Source organism: Aythya fuligula, chromosome 6 (genome assembly GCF_009819795.1).
Source record: "Aythya fuligula isolate bAytFul2 chromosome 6, bAytFul2.pri, whole genome shotgun sequence".
Lineage (NCBI taxonomy): Eukaryota > Metazoa > Chordata > Aves > Anseriformes > Anatidae > Aythya > Aythya fuligula.
This window is the reverse complement of record NC_045564.1, coordinates 6,469,647-6,484,464: the sequence shown is the minus strand read 5'-3', so window position 1 is coordinate 6,484,464 and position 14,818 is coordinate 6,469,647. Positions and strand designations below refer to the sequence as shown.

The window sequence follows — 14,818 nt, the reverse complement described above, 5'->3', positions numbered from 1 at the left end:
ACTCGTGCTGCAAGTAGGTCATTTCCTACAGAAAACAAACACCAGCACCAAAAAAAAAAAGTTGGCAACACTTCAGTGAGTTTTTCTTTTCTCTTAAGTTCTCTACCTCTGCACCACCAACTCCTCTGCTGAACAGCCCAGGAAGTGTACTCATTGTCCCTGTTTAAACCACCACCAAAATACATTAACGCACACGCATGGAGGCAGAGGAATCCTGTCAAACTCTTTTGCTGCTTGAACAAGCCCCAGACACTCGCTAAGCAATCCGACTCGGTAAGGGCAGAGGTGTGCAGCACTGCCAGTGCTCTGAACGACTGATAGGAAACCAGCAGAAACAGAAAGCCCACCTTTTGGTGTAGTTGTCACCTTGTCAGTCACAGGATGTGTTAGTTCAGGTTTCCACAATCTGAAACAAAGAAATACTTCCAATTAGTGGCAGCTTTTAAAGGGAGAAGACTTGTGGATTGCAGCCTGTGATGAACAAAATAACTTCCTTCCCTGCCCTTGGTAACATCCAAAGTTACACCAAATTCACCTTTCCAGCCACTAGAACCTCTCCTGCCACCTTACATTACGTTCCTTCACATGCATCAGGGCACGTCCCACTGCAGAGGCTGAGTTCTTCAGAACGCCTGCTCTTGTGTAAGCTCCATATCCACGGAAAAACAGATTCCAGTGAAACATGGGCTACACCGACGGCTTCTATTAAGACCAAAGTTTCACATAAAAAATTAAATCTCTTCTTACAGAAAGGAGATTATCTGCAAGCAGAAGACTTATGTATCTGGGTTTACCAGCAACAATTCACCAAAAAAAAAAAAAAAAAAGATGGTAACACCAAAACCCAAAAGTACAAAGAATCTGCAAACAAAGAGCATAGAGCATATGACAGTTCACCAAAAGCTCATTTTTTTCCCAAGTAATCCCAGATATGCCACACAATAAGAAGAGGTGCTTATTAAGCTGCAGAGCAGTCCGATGGGGCCCACAAACAGAGCTCACCAAACACGGCAAAGCAGCAGTGGGGAATGGGTGCTGAGCAGCTGCAGATCACTCTGGTGCTACAGCTGCTTCTGGCACGTCCTTAATTACTCCGTGCTCTAGGTGCTACCATATCTTAAACTGGGTATAACATTGCAGCAGCATAAATGAGGATTAATTACTGCTTTGCAAGTCCTGAGAGAGGTTGGGCAGGGGTGAAGCACCTATAAAGCGCAAAATGTTATTTACAAAGTGCATTGAATTGCCTAAGCAGGAGGGTGAGCAGACAGGATTCCCTTCCCAGCTGCGAGCCAAGAGCAAGCAAAAAGCCCATCTTTCAGTGCTATCACTCTTAATCCATGTGTACCCTACCCCAGGGATTAACTTCCACCCCAATGTGGCTAACAAATCGCAGCTGAACAAAGCCATATTCAGCATTCACTGCTTGACAGGGAAAAGGGAGGGAGAGGATAGATGCCAGCAGGATGAAACACTTGGTACTCTCGGTCAACTTCGCCATGTCTCACTGTACCTGTGAGCGTAGAATTGTCAACGAAAGCAACAGAAACCCAGCCAATGACTCCATCAAACTCCAAATCAAGGAAATTAAAGGCACATTTGGTGCTTGACTTGCCAAAGTTAGCACAAGGCAGTGGCTGAATCAGGAGCAGAAAGCAAGGACCCCCTCCCTACCTTCTGTTTTTAAGAACGGGGCAACTTTCTGATAGCAAAGAAGAGAAAAATTGCATTGCACACTGCTGTCACAACTGGGGAAAAAATGAAGGCAAAACCAGGACAAAGTGGAAGACCACAGCTCAGCTCTTCCTTCTTTCCTCCCATTGCCAGAAAATAAAAAGTCAGTTCTTGCAGCGCTGTGGCCAGGCGTGGTCCCTATTATCTGTGGTTAATTCCCTCTGTCTGAGCAGGCAATCAGCCCTAAGCCGGTTAGACTTGCTAAAGGAGATTTGTCTACGGCCCCACCCCCAGGTGCAGCGCACGCACCAAAGACTCGGTGTCCTTAGGAAGATGCCACTTGTCCAGACACTGCCGCTAATGGCCAGCGGCATGCAACCCCCTCGTCCCTTCCTGAGCAAACCCCCGTCTGGGGCCTCTTTAGCTCCACGGAGCCCCCAGCCCATGCCCAGAGAAGACACGAGGAGGCCAGTACCAGCAGGCTCCCTTCTGCAAAGTTTCTGATGAGCGTGTGATGGAGAAGGGCATGAGGCCAGAGTCTCCAGCAAGCAGAACTTGCAGCATCTTCACAGACTGATCCGCGGTGTCAGAGATGCTATATTCATCCTAGTACCTTGGGTAAGGATAAAATGGATACAGAGTGTTGCTAGCAAGGTAACATGGCTGTTACATACTCCTCGGGTTCGGTTACACTTGAAGTTTTGAGGGAAACCTCAGGATTTCCAGGATCACAGCCCTGACTTGCACAGCCTGTGGTGAACACCCAGGACACGTTTAGGAAAAGACTGCTAATAAATAAAAGGACCGTGCCAATTGCTTGACTCAGACCAAAAACTATTAGCACTGCTACGTGTTGGCATTTTGCCTTCTGAATGCTTGCTGGCTAATAAAATTGGGTGTTTTTAAATGATAAGCCTGGATTGAATAGTTTATCTACCCTGTTCCTGTAACTACAGTGGCACTTGCTAATGGTGTCAGCTTCTATGTTTCCTGAAACGAATTGTTATCCATGATTCCTGAATCGAATTGTTATCCATTGTAAATACTCAAAAGATGGTCAGACAATCAAAATCAAAGCTGGTTCTATTAAAAGACGTCTACTCTGGTCTACTCTGGTTTTCTTTTACAGTATAACATTTACTGGAAAAAAGGGTAGCACAACCCTGCTGTGCTCTGCAGGGGCTGGATGGCTTCTCGGAGGGGCTGGGCTGCTGGTCAGCTGCAAGCACTGAGCAGCGACAGTTTGCGGGCATCTCACTGAACTGTCAGAAACCAACACTGCAAAATTCAACGCTGCAGAGTGCTGCAGCACTTAAAAAAAAAAAAAAAAAAAAAAAAAAAAAACACAAGAGGGGAGGCCAGCTCTGCCAGCAGCCCTGCGAGACCGCTGCCATGCTTGCTGCCAACAGAGGAGCTAGCTTGTTAGGAAATCGGACGTGCAACCTCTGGAAAAATCCAACGCCTTGACACAAAATGTTCCTGCCCTTGTGCTGCAGGGAACTGCGCTGGTAGAGGCAGCAAGAAGATGCATTTCAGCGCACAGCTTCCTCCACCAGCATCTTAGCTAAAGCTCGAGAGGCTGAGCCCAGGGACAAGGCTTCACACAGGAGCAGCTGGGGTGCAAACCCACACTCCTCCGCTGTGCTTACTCCTCGGTGGAGCCAAGTCACACCCTGCCAGGAAGCCAAGCGAGCAACTGGACCTTGGGCTCCCACAGCCGCTCTCCAGAGGCGTTCTGTCAGAGCCCTCTCCCTAGCGCTGGTACCGCTGACCTGTGACACAGACATGCCTCAACACAGGAGACAATCCTCCGAAGCATGAAGCCAGCAGTTGGTGAACGTGTCCGAAAGACTTGCAAAGGAGATTGATGCTGATCTAACTGAATTAGATACTTACTGAAGCGCAGGACGCCACCTTCTCCGGGCAGTCTAAAAAAACACATAAACAGGACAAGGCTATCTCGGGGAGCCTGCTTTCACAACAGGTCTGTTTTGTCTTCTTGGGATTCCTTCCTGCCTCGCACGTTAACCTTTCTGTCATCTGCCCGCTGCAGAAAATGGGCAGCCCGAGGTTTTGTTGCTCGCCTGCCCACATGCGATGAAACCAAGCGGCAGGAGCTGCAGACTTGCTCTGAAGGTCTTGTCCCTCGCAACACACTAGGTTAATTCACATTTCAGACTGAGGTTCTCCTTCGAAACACACTGCTGCAGCCCCCTTAGAGCAGGCTGTGTGAGGAAAGAACAAATGCATCTTTTGTTTTGTGAAAAAGTCCGAAATTTCACAGCGTATTTCATCTGTAATTGGAGCGGGCCTGTTCTCATCTGCCGGGGTACTTTTGATACCGGCTCTTGCCACATCTCACAGAATGAAAACTTTAAATGCCTTCTAAAAATCCCAGCGTATTTCAGATTGCTTACACGTGACAAATGATCTCTCTCGCTCTGAGCCATGGGTGGATAACACAGCAGATATGTGGGGCATCCTCCCCGCCGCGCAGAAGAGGAGCAGACACGTCGGGTACGGTTAATGGGAGCTGAGAGCCTAGTTCCCCAGGAGCTATGTGGCACACACACCCCTTCAGCTTTCATCTCCTGCTTTCAGGGACAGGGATTCACACCAGAAGCATGCTGCATGCTGCCAGTGCTGCTGCAGCGACAACCTCAGAGCTTCTGTTTGGACCTTGGACTGTTCCTGTTACCCTTTTGCCATTTTTTAAGGCTTGGACACATTTTCAAGATGTGACTCAATGCACTGCAAGGGTAAAAATGGTGCAAGAAAATACGTAACAAAAGGCATGACTTTATTTTGAAGAGCAATCAGTGTTGCTCCAGCTCTTCTATTCAAGTGAGTCCTACATCCTCTTGTCCCAAGGCACTTCTGACAATCTGAACCTGCCAATTCCTAAGCGCTTCCAGTTCTCATCCATAGGCAATGTCTTCCTCATAGCACTTATGATTTCCAGGGAGCTTATCCTGGATTTACACAGTTGCAAGTAAATTTAACCACATCCTTTCATTACCTGCTTCGCCAATTCCCAGTTTATTGGCGTGACCACTGTAAGATGTAACGCGGTTGGAAGCTTTCACTGAAAGGAGAATTGTCCCCAACTTTTTTCTCTTCCATAGCATTTAATACCCAGGAGCCTGACCTGGAGCCAGGACAGACGAGCAGAGCTCAGACTGCCCAACACCAGATTCACAGCAGCTAAAAACCAGCCTAGGACACACAGCTGGACCGCAGGACAAACACAGCCTAAGATGTCAGAAGAGGAGCAAGGAAATGAACATTTCTGCCCTGCAGGCAACAGGAAAACAGAAGGGTTTAGGCTCGAACCACAGGAAGAAATCCTGGCTGACTTTTCCACTGATGGCTGTGGCCACAACAGCCTTGACCAGCAGCCAAACACTACTAAGTACCTTTAAACACACTCAGCACCCTCCTGCTGAAAGCTTACATATTGTTAACTTAAATGAGGTGCACCTCTGAGAAACAAGTATTTTTGAGCAGAGGACTGTGCTTGTCCTCACGGCTGAGGATCCAGGCTGAAGTGCCAGCAGTCACCCTTCAGCAGTCACCATCACTTACAAACAGGAGCACTACCGATGTAAAGCAAGGGAAAAAACCACCACACAACTTTTAATTCATTTACAATGACACAAGGAACGTCTAAATGGGTTCTAAAAATCAGCTGGAGCAAGGACAGGTCCAGGCACCGGGGACTTTGGGAGACTTCCCCGAGCAGAAAGGGAGGCGTGCTCCAACACACGACAACCCCGGCTGCCTCCTGGTCAGCACCGCTCCGCGCCCTGCCCATCACCGCCCCAACAACTGGAGGGGACCCCGGCTGTGCCGTGACTCCCAGCGAGCTGTCAAGAAAAAAAAAAAACTCCTCAAGAACTACCAGAGGCAGATTGTTTTCAACAAGCAGCAAGTTATAGGAGGATATAAAGCAAAGCTTGGATAAGAGAGAAGAAACAAAAGAGCAGTCAAATTATGCTCATTTCTAAAAACCTGTTTGACTGAAGGCTTTCTATTGGCAATCAATGAGGGTTTTTCAGGAGTTTCTGAGTGCTGCAATTATGAAGATTTACTTTGTGGAAGTGCATTTTTCTTAATGGGCTGGCAGATCAATTCAATCCATAGAAGCCTTTCAGATCCGTAACGCTCAAATGGGGATGGGGAAATCAGCATGGAGGCGCGAAAAGGATGGCCTGAGAGCAAAAGCAAGAAATCCTGTACAACTGTTCCTAACCCAGCACCCAGGGCCTGGCGCCCAACCCACTCGCAGGGTCAGGACAGAGCATGGGCTGCTGCGAAGACAGCCTGGGCAGCTTCTGCTGGGCACCTACAAGGAGAGATGCTTGGACTTCAAACATTTCTTCCACCTCTGACATGTGAGTGCACCTCTATTTCACTGCAGGGCTCTGAAATACCAAGTCCTAAACACGAAGGGGCACGGTGATGTGAGACTGCTGATGGAAAAGCCAGTATTTACAGGACACAGTTGTACGCAGTCTGCAGAAGACAAAAAAGGTTGGAGACGTGCACTGAAAATGCAAGAGAAAGAACAAAATCACTGAGTAGCTGTTCCCAAAGGGAGCAACATCCATACCGTGCACTTAATGAGGCAGGAGTTCTGTGGAAACAAGTAATAATGTGATCACATAATTAAAGCCTGCATTATAATACACATGCAGAAGGCAGCCACAAAGGCTGCACAAACACCCTTTATTCCTGTATTTCCTGAAATGAGCCGTTTGACTCAGCAGCGTTAAAAGGTTCCTTTAACAGCTTCTTTGGTCTGCGATACATCATCTGGATGCAACTGAGGTCAAGTGGATTAAGGATCTGAGTAACACTTTGTGCAGCAGCATGACAAAAGAGGCACTGTCTCAGCCCCATGGGCTGACCAGCGCTCAGGCTGCTTCTACAGCCACAGGAGAGCCATGGGCGCACACACACTGTACGACACTTGGAGTTCACAAACTGTCTGCTTCAGGAGGTTATTAGTAGTATTTTGAATAAAATAGAAATGCCTCGTAGTGGCCTCTTAGTCCCTTGTACGAAGGACAGTGGCATTACAAGAAGCACAGCAGCAACACAACACAGTCCGAGGATGAACTGAGGAAGACAAACACAGAGCAAGGCTTTCTGCGTGCCTCAGCCTGAGACCTGTCACCAGGAGCAATGGCAAACTGATTCAAATCTGGCTCAGAGATCCCAGTTCTTACAGATTTATTAACTTTTAATTAGTAGGCACAAGCGTCATTCTCATTTCAAACAATCCCTCCTTGGCAAGTGACATTATCTCTATTGTATTTGCATTTCAGCCAGGAAGAAGGCACTTTCTGCTTTATTAAAAGGGCTGACACTCAGTAACATCATTAATGAGCAGCCTCCTTTTAAAACCCCCTATTCAGGATCAAAATGCTGTTTATAATTACAGGTGCCGAGTGCAGAGCTTGTCTCAGTACATTTCAAATCGTTGCATTATATAATTCGTCTCCAACTTTTTTTCCCCACTTCTTCAAAAAGGAGACATTTTCACAAGTCCAAGAGGCCTTCAGAACAGGAGGGGCTGAGTTAATAGGGGCTGCTCACTCCATGTGGACACCCAGAAAAGTGCTCCAACAGCCTTACGCTGACCACTGCGGCAGCTACGTTAGATACAAGCAAAGATACTTGTGAGCAAGTGCCGTGTGCTATGTCAGTTTATACTTGCGAAGGATGTAGCTGCTTGGTCCCACTTTTAAAGAAGTTTACATTTTTTAAACTCCTGTATCACAGTAATTCTGATGCTGAGTCCTTCCACGGTGGTTGAAGCGCACGACATCCCAGGATAGTGCCTTGTGCTGGCTGCCAGAGGCTGACTGGAGTTAATCGGCAGTGTGCTGCTGCATGCTGATGTTGACACTTGAAGGAATCACAAAATATGCAGTTCAACTCATTAATCCCTTAATGCTGCTTCCCATCTATCACGGAGCTCAGTGTAATTGCAGGTTTCGGAAAGCACCGCAAGGATTATTAGTGCAGCAACGCACAGGACGGCGCAACAAGAAAGGGATGGCAGATGCCAAATCATTTCCAGGCAAAGCCTGTGCTAGTGGCTGCAGTCTCCCTGCGGGCATCAGTGTCAAACCACTGCAGTTACCTGTGTGTAATCAGAGGTGGAGGAAGCCAACAAGCTGCAAGAACACACCACAGATGTGCAGATGCACAGGGGGGAGACCCGCTATCTCCCTGCAAACCCCGGGTACCTTACCCCTGCAGCACTTCACCTTACGATGCTGCTGTAAGGCCAGCTACTGGCACCCTTGTCACTGCTTCTTTCCACTCCTCCCAAAAGCCCAGAGGAACATCTGACATCATCTCAGCTCTTCCACCTGACGAACCTCAAGATACAAACCACTCATGTTTCTGCACACAGATGACTATCAGCAGGCTGCAGCAAAATCCTGACGTCTGTAGCCCTCAGGCAGACATGGGATGCATTCACTCAAGGCAATTTTTTTGTGCTGAAACCCTACAGATAACACTTTCTGGCTATAATTGCTTTACACGGGACTCTTCTGCACTTGACCATGGAAGGAAAAGAGCGTTCAGCAGAGCAAATTACCAAGCAGCAGTCAGCCCACTGCACTCGAGCCACACACAATCACAGGAGCACATTGAGCTGATGAGGTCTTTAAGGCTAGAGCTAATTTCGCACTGCCTCCAGCTCGAAGGCAAGCACGCCGGCAGTAAGGGTAACTGAACCAAAAACCGGGTAATTCTGCCCTGAGGAGGGAGCACGTGCTGCTACAGCGGGACTCCAGCCGTGCACGCAACACACAAGAGGGACTGGATTGTGTGGTCACAGCCTGGGTTTTCTCTCACTCACGTTTACCCAAAGCACCAGCCTTAAGGAAAGGCGAAGAACCAAAACACAACGTCCCAGCTGAGCCCGTAAATTCCAGTTTAAGCAAGGTAAGCCAGGCAAGCAAAGAGAACAGACCCCACCACCACCCATCATCAGTCAGCACTGCTTCAAGTTGTCCTTTCCTGGAAGGATAATGGATTGGCACATAAAACAGAACCAATGGTCGCTAGAAGCATTTATTAATTCCCACGTTTATGCTTACCAAAAGAATATGTTCTTCATACTCAGAGTTAACTGCAACAACATGAACCAAGAGATTTGCGTTCGCCAGTCACACCTATCCAGGCCAGCAGTTCTGGTTCATGTCCAAGAACTAAAATCATTAGCCTGCTTAAATCAGAGATTCAAAAAACAGTTTGGGTTGGAAGGGACCTTAAAGATCATCCAGTTCCAACCCCTGCCAGGGGCAGGGACACCTCCCACCAGCTCAGGCTCCTCAAAGCCCCATCCAGCCTGGCCTTGAGCACCTCCAGGGATGGGGCAGCCACAGCTTCTCTGGCAACCTGTGCCAGGGCCTCACCACCCTCACAGTGAAGAATTTCTTCCTATACCTCTCCCTGTTAACCTCTGAAGCATCTCAATTTTTCAGTGACCTGCTGCAGTAAGGATTTCTTTAGAGAAGACTTGCTCAACAAGTGGGCCATCGCATATAAGGAACCCATTTCACTAAAGAATTTATCTTCTGCTCATACTAGTATCATGATATCAAGAAAATATGCTCATAAAATTACTCTGCCTTTGCAAGGTGATGGATGTGTTACACTATTCTTTACATTTATTAGACCTATGGTAGAAATTCCAAAACCATGGTAGCTCCTGGTTGACCGCAGAACACCTTTCAAAAAAATCAGAGCTTCAAACATTCACACCTCTGAGAAGAAGGTCACAGGAGCCACGGCTCTAGATATACCCAAACTATGATCCAGAACTCGGGATTATCAACCACAGTCTCTGCCTTCTCTTAACTCATCAAGCAGTAACAAAGAGACTTCCACAAGTAAGAAGGAAGGAAGAAAAACCTAACTGGTGCTGCAAAGCCAGGATCCCCTTGCATACATCCAGTCTGAATACTTCACAACTGACTCATTGCGAAAATACGGAGACACACCTCAAACTCCAGCGCTGGCTTCTCCACAGCAGTGCAGGCTGGATATCCCGCTCCCTCCTCGCTTCCCAGATGTCTGGAAAACCCTGATGGATTTCCAAGAGCAGAAACCGCAGCTGTCCTGTTAAACACACAGCAGCAGCTTTTGGATGCCTACCAAGCACATCTTCACTTGGGACGGTTTTCCCTGGCTCGAATGGCAGCGTGGGGGCCCTGCCTTGAGATTTTCCCCTCTCCTGGTGCTATAGGGGAGCACGGAGCTGGGCTGTGCCAGCACCAAAAGGCATCCCGTGCACAGCTGGCTGCTGCCCCTTGGGATGGCAGCTCCCTCTTGCAGTGACATCCTCAGAAGCAAGGACAAAGCAAGGAGGTGGTTGGGGCCCGGCTAATCCTGTAATCAAATCAACTCTTACCAGATCCCCGGGGGTGCATAATGCTGGTGGAAGAGTTACGTGGCTTTTGTGAGAAGTTATCAGGGAAATCTATTTTTCTGCTGGGATTCTGGGCATCATTTTAATGTTTTCTTTCAACTGCAAGAGGTTTCAGTTTTTCTTTAAAATACTTTTATAAAAGCTTCTAGTTTATCCACATTAAACTTTTAGACAACTAAGGCTATGGAAGAATACAGCCTTAGTTGTATTCTGGAGTCACCAGAATACAAAAGCTCAAAGTGTGCTACAGCTGGAAATAAAGACTTTTCCTCCAACAACCTGGTCTACAATAATATAACTTGCAATGTTGTTTTCCAGACAACGTACAGAGGAAAAAACAGTCGTCGTGCTTGTTAGTGTCTTTGGGAGAAGGTGCACAAAGTACTCCTTTTTCTGCAAAGGAACAATAAAATGTTTCTCACTGTCATGCCATAACCCAGAAGGCCATCTAATGGGGCTGCTTCAGCAGCTGTCATATAAAATACACTGCCTTGAGAGCAGGCTTACTGCACTCTCATCTATTTAAAACTTTTGAATAAATACACATGGGTTAATTTTTGTTAAATCTAGTTTTGTCCAGATGGAAAAAAAGCAACAAGGGGAACACGGCCTTTTTCAGTTCTGCCTTGTCCACAGACTACAACAGGTAAAGTCTGGGGAAAAGATCGCTACTAGTAATGTGAAACCAAAAAAGAAAAGCCTTCCATTTTGACTCAAGCCTCCTTAATTTTCAGGGTGCTTGCATTTCTTTGACCAGCAATAAGAGACAGACTTTCTTAATTTCAAATCATTAGAGAACAATATGAAAGTAGTTCACTCAGAAGAAAAACTTGCAAAACTAACAAAGCCATTTTCCCTAAGCGTTGCCAGTCATCATTTGCCATCCTTTCCGACTGGCCAGTAATGCTTATTTACATTGCTCAAGCCATCCTCATTACGTTACAGAAAATCGATTTCAGCAGTGATGCCGTTCTCTATCTTACAATTAAGATATTTATTAGTCATTATAAGCTCCTGGTGCCACAAAAAGACTTCACATTTCTAGATACGTTCTAAAATACTGTTTTTGAGCCTTGTCCATCAGAAACAAATGGTTCAGATTCTTTTCTAAATTAGCTCCTATAACAGCATGACAGACTGTGAAAACAATTTCAGCAGTGAGGACGTCAGAGGTAGCAGAGCAGGCTGTCCGCATGCTCTCCTTCAGCCAGCTTTTTGCATACCAGAATCAGAGTTTTCAGGATCTTAGTTTTCTATTTCACATTGTGTTCCTGATGGTGATTCCTCAGATCTCAGTTTTCCCAACGGGAATCCCTCTATTTCCTTATCAAACATATCAAAGCTTTTAAAGGGAACTGCGTGCTCGAATTGCTGCAGGAGGTTCATTTGAAAACAGCAGCCTTCTGGGAAAATGCATTTTACTTGCTGCTCTTGTTTTCACTTTGTTGTCCACGCTACTTAAATCAGCACAAACAGCTGCTTGACAAGTCTCTTGCCCTCTGCCCCCAAGAAATGTGTTGAAACTGGAGAAGATCGGAACTTTTTTTTTTTTTCCTCAATGAATGTTTGCAGCATATTGCACAGCAGCAAGCCTCATCAGCTTAAAAAAAAAGTCTCAGCACACTACAAGGCTAGGGTGGTAGAGATTATCCTAACTCCTCAGCCGTCTTTTTTTCTGACAGCTCTACCAGTTTGGCAATGGATGAGGACAAGGGAGGGCACTCCACCCAGACCACACAGCAAGGAAATCTGGGCATTGCTCGCAGCAAGCACTGCAGAGCTGGGAACCTGATGGCCCCTTCCTTTCCCCTCCCCACTGAGGACCAATATAAGGAAAGATGTCTCAGAAGTGCCTGTACTTACCTTACCTTTCACATTTACCTACTTTATCTTTTCTGGTCTGCTGTTCTTAGAAAAGAGTTTTTGCCTGTAGCTATCCTCCATGGCAGCCTCGGTGCTTGGGCCAGCTGGGATATTCGTACAGCTTTCGGAGCCCTAACCACAAGTGTGCCCAGCCTGCACACTGCCACCAGGCCAGTGTGACAGCACCGCAGGTCAGAGCACAGTCCCGGGTGCCAGACTCCTCGGACCTCCCAGCCCAAAACCCCACTGGGCACCACAGCCCAGAGCTGTACAGCTGCATTAGCGCAGCAGTTACTCACAGGCTAATTGCATCCACACCTCCATTAATATCCCCACTGGTGGCTCTCAGGCTGCAGCTGGGATCTCTGCATCACACAGCACGCTGCTTGGCTCGCCACACGTGCCCACCATCCCCTGAACAAAGCCTCAACCTGGCTTTGCAGCTGCAATTCAGTGCCAGATTTCTTAGAGCAGCGCCCCAAGCTTTTATCATTACACAGAAATACAGTTGGTTCCCTGTGAAAGCTCAGAGACTTAAATAGCACTTGCCCTTGTTCGACGGAATTTGCAAAATCCCAAATCCAGTTTTGCAATCGGGTTTAAAGGCATCTGTCAGCCAGCGGGCAGCATCTGCTGCACAGCGCTCAGACCCACTTGTGTGTCACAGGAAGGGAGCCCGCTGCTGCTGCTGCTGCTGGGCCAGGCTCCCACCCAGAAGCAGGTCTGGGCCGACACACGGGCAGCTACACGGAGCTCCAACCACACAAATCAATACAGAGATCTGTGTTCTTGCTTGCCAATGTGTACTACCCCTGGTGATGCTAAGAGGTTCGGACAGTTCGTGATCCTAAGTTCACAGGTAAGACCTAGACAGCGTGTTCAAAGGGGGAAAAACCTCTCCCATTCAAACACAGAGGAAAAAAACTAATTTAAACTTAATTAGACCCCCTAATAGTTAGGTTAAAACATCACGACTGTCCTCTTTGGGTGTCCAGGGCTGTCAGACATAGTTAGCCTAACGAGCATCATTTATTACTCTCTGACCTCTCTTTTCAAGAGCGCCCAGCCACGTGCCGTGCTCCTGGGCCCTGTGGGAACGACAGGACACGGCGCTGCTCCGCTGGCTGGGACCAACAACACAGCACAACGGGAAACTGGGGACAGGAGCAGGGCATAAACACCCAGAAACAGAACAGTCCGAAAAGAGAAAAAGGTACAAAAAGGATGCAGAAGGGATCCAACTCCTGCAGGTCCTCTGACAAAAAAACCACCTTTCAGGAGAGAGATACGCCACGAGGAGAGGAGGGAGGTGCGATACAGCAGGGTGAGCAGCTGGTACAGCCTCACACCTCATTACCCACCGACAGCAACGAGAACACCTCACACCTGGTCCCAGGCATTTCGGAGCGGAGCTCACAGTTCAGTTATTAACACAGGAGCTGTCGCAACCCAGCTAAAGATGTAATTTTTCAGTCTTTCTGAAAGCAAGCTGTGTTAGAGCCAGCCCTAACCAGCCCAGGGAAGATACTGCTGCTTCAAAGCAAAGTCCTCCAAAGGCAGCCGTCCCCCAGCACGTGCAGGCTGGTGGACACCAGAAAGCAACCATCCCCCAGATGTGCTGGGGAAGCTGGTGGGGCAGTGAGCAGCTCTGAACTCCACTCGGTAATTGGGTGAGTCCCAATTTTCTCTGTCTGGGTGAGTCCGTGCCCGGCACAACTCGCACTATACCTCACGCCTCACTTGCAGATGCTACTGCAGCACGAACAGTTTTACAGCAAGGACACCTAGAATCTATGTAAGCAATGTGACATCTTAAGCCCCAGCTCCTAGAGTCACTTGAACATTTCTCAGCTTTGCTCCACTTGACAGCTCTCTGCAGGCACTAAGATTTCCGTAGAGTTACTTCACTTCTCCCACAGCTGAATGAAAGAGGGAAAGCTCTGTTTTAGGAGCCAAGCAAAATCTTCAAGTCCAGTAACAAAAATACTACATACGTACACATCCTGGCATGTCGCACAACATACTCTAAATACTAGTGAAGTTTGGGGTTTGCTGCCCTCCCTGACCTTTTGTCCTAAATTAGCTGCTGGAATCAAAGCTGATTTTCTTCTCTGTTCCTCCGGCTTTCAGATGGTTCTGACAGCCCCGTTACTATCGCCTTGCTTATCTCCTCCTCATGGCTTCTCAGCTGGACACGTATGTTTGTTTCTTCTCAACTGTTTACGCTGTTTAATGAAAACCGTGTTTTCATTACCACCAGAAGGCCCTTCAGAAGGATTAACAATAATTTCTATACTCATTTGACAGACACTGCTCTGTTTTCCACTCTGTTTAGGAAGGGAAGGGACGTATTGATTAACAATCATCAATTTGTTGTTCGGCTTCTCTCCCAGGAGCTGTATGACTGCCTCCTTCGCAGTCACAGTTACGCCCTTAAGCCCAATTAAGAAGTGGCTTCACGGATTATGGCTCCAAATACCAGAGGCCCAAAGGAACCTCGTTATGTCCTTGGAAAATAAATCTTTTCACTGTCTTGATGCACATCTGGCACAGCCCTATCAATCTTCGCCAAGAATATACAATCTACAAATATATTTGTCAGCAGAAGACTGTCTGTCTAGACACATGCCTTGTAATTAAGGTAACAGTAATAACCCGGAGGATTTCAGGTCCAGGCAATCAATAGCTCTGTAAGGCACACCTGGAAAAAAAACCTGCCAAATATTTTCAGCCCATTACGCAGCATGGGGGAGGAAGCCTATAATGCAGTCAGTCCTCAATACTCCTTTTTAAATAGGTAAGAAGCACCTCCAGCTTTGCAGTGGC

The 14,818-nt window shown here is 47.4% G+C and overlaps 1 protein-coding gene across 20 annotated transcripts in view; it reads right to left on the bottom strand.

The window, feature by feature from the left end:
• The window catches only part of MAP2 (microtubule associated protein 2), a 175,858-nt gene that overhangs the window by 136,636 nt on the left and 24,404 nt on the right, over window positions 1–14,818 (bottom strand). For all 20 annotated transcript variants that reach the window (XM_032190442.1, XM_032190449.1, XM_032190446.1 and 17 more), the window contains exon 2: window positions 348–406. The gene's annotated coding sequence lies outside the window, so the exon portion shown is untranslated. The remainder of the gene's footprint in view (window positions 1–347; window positions 407–14,818) is intronic.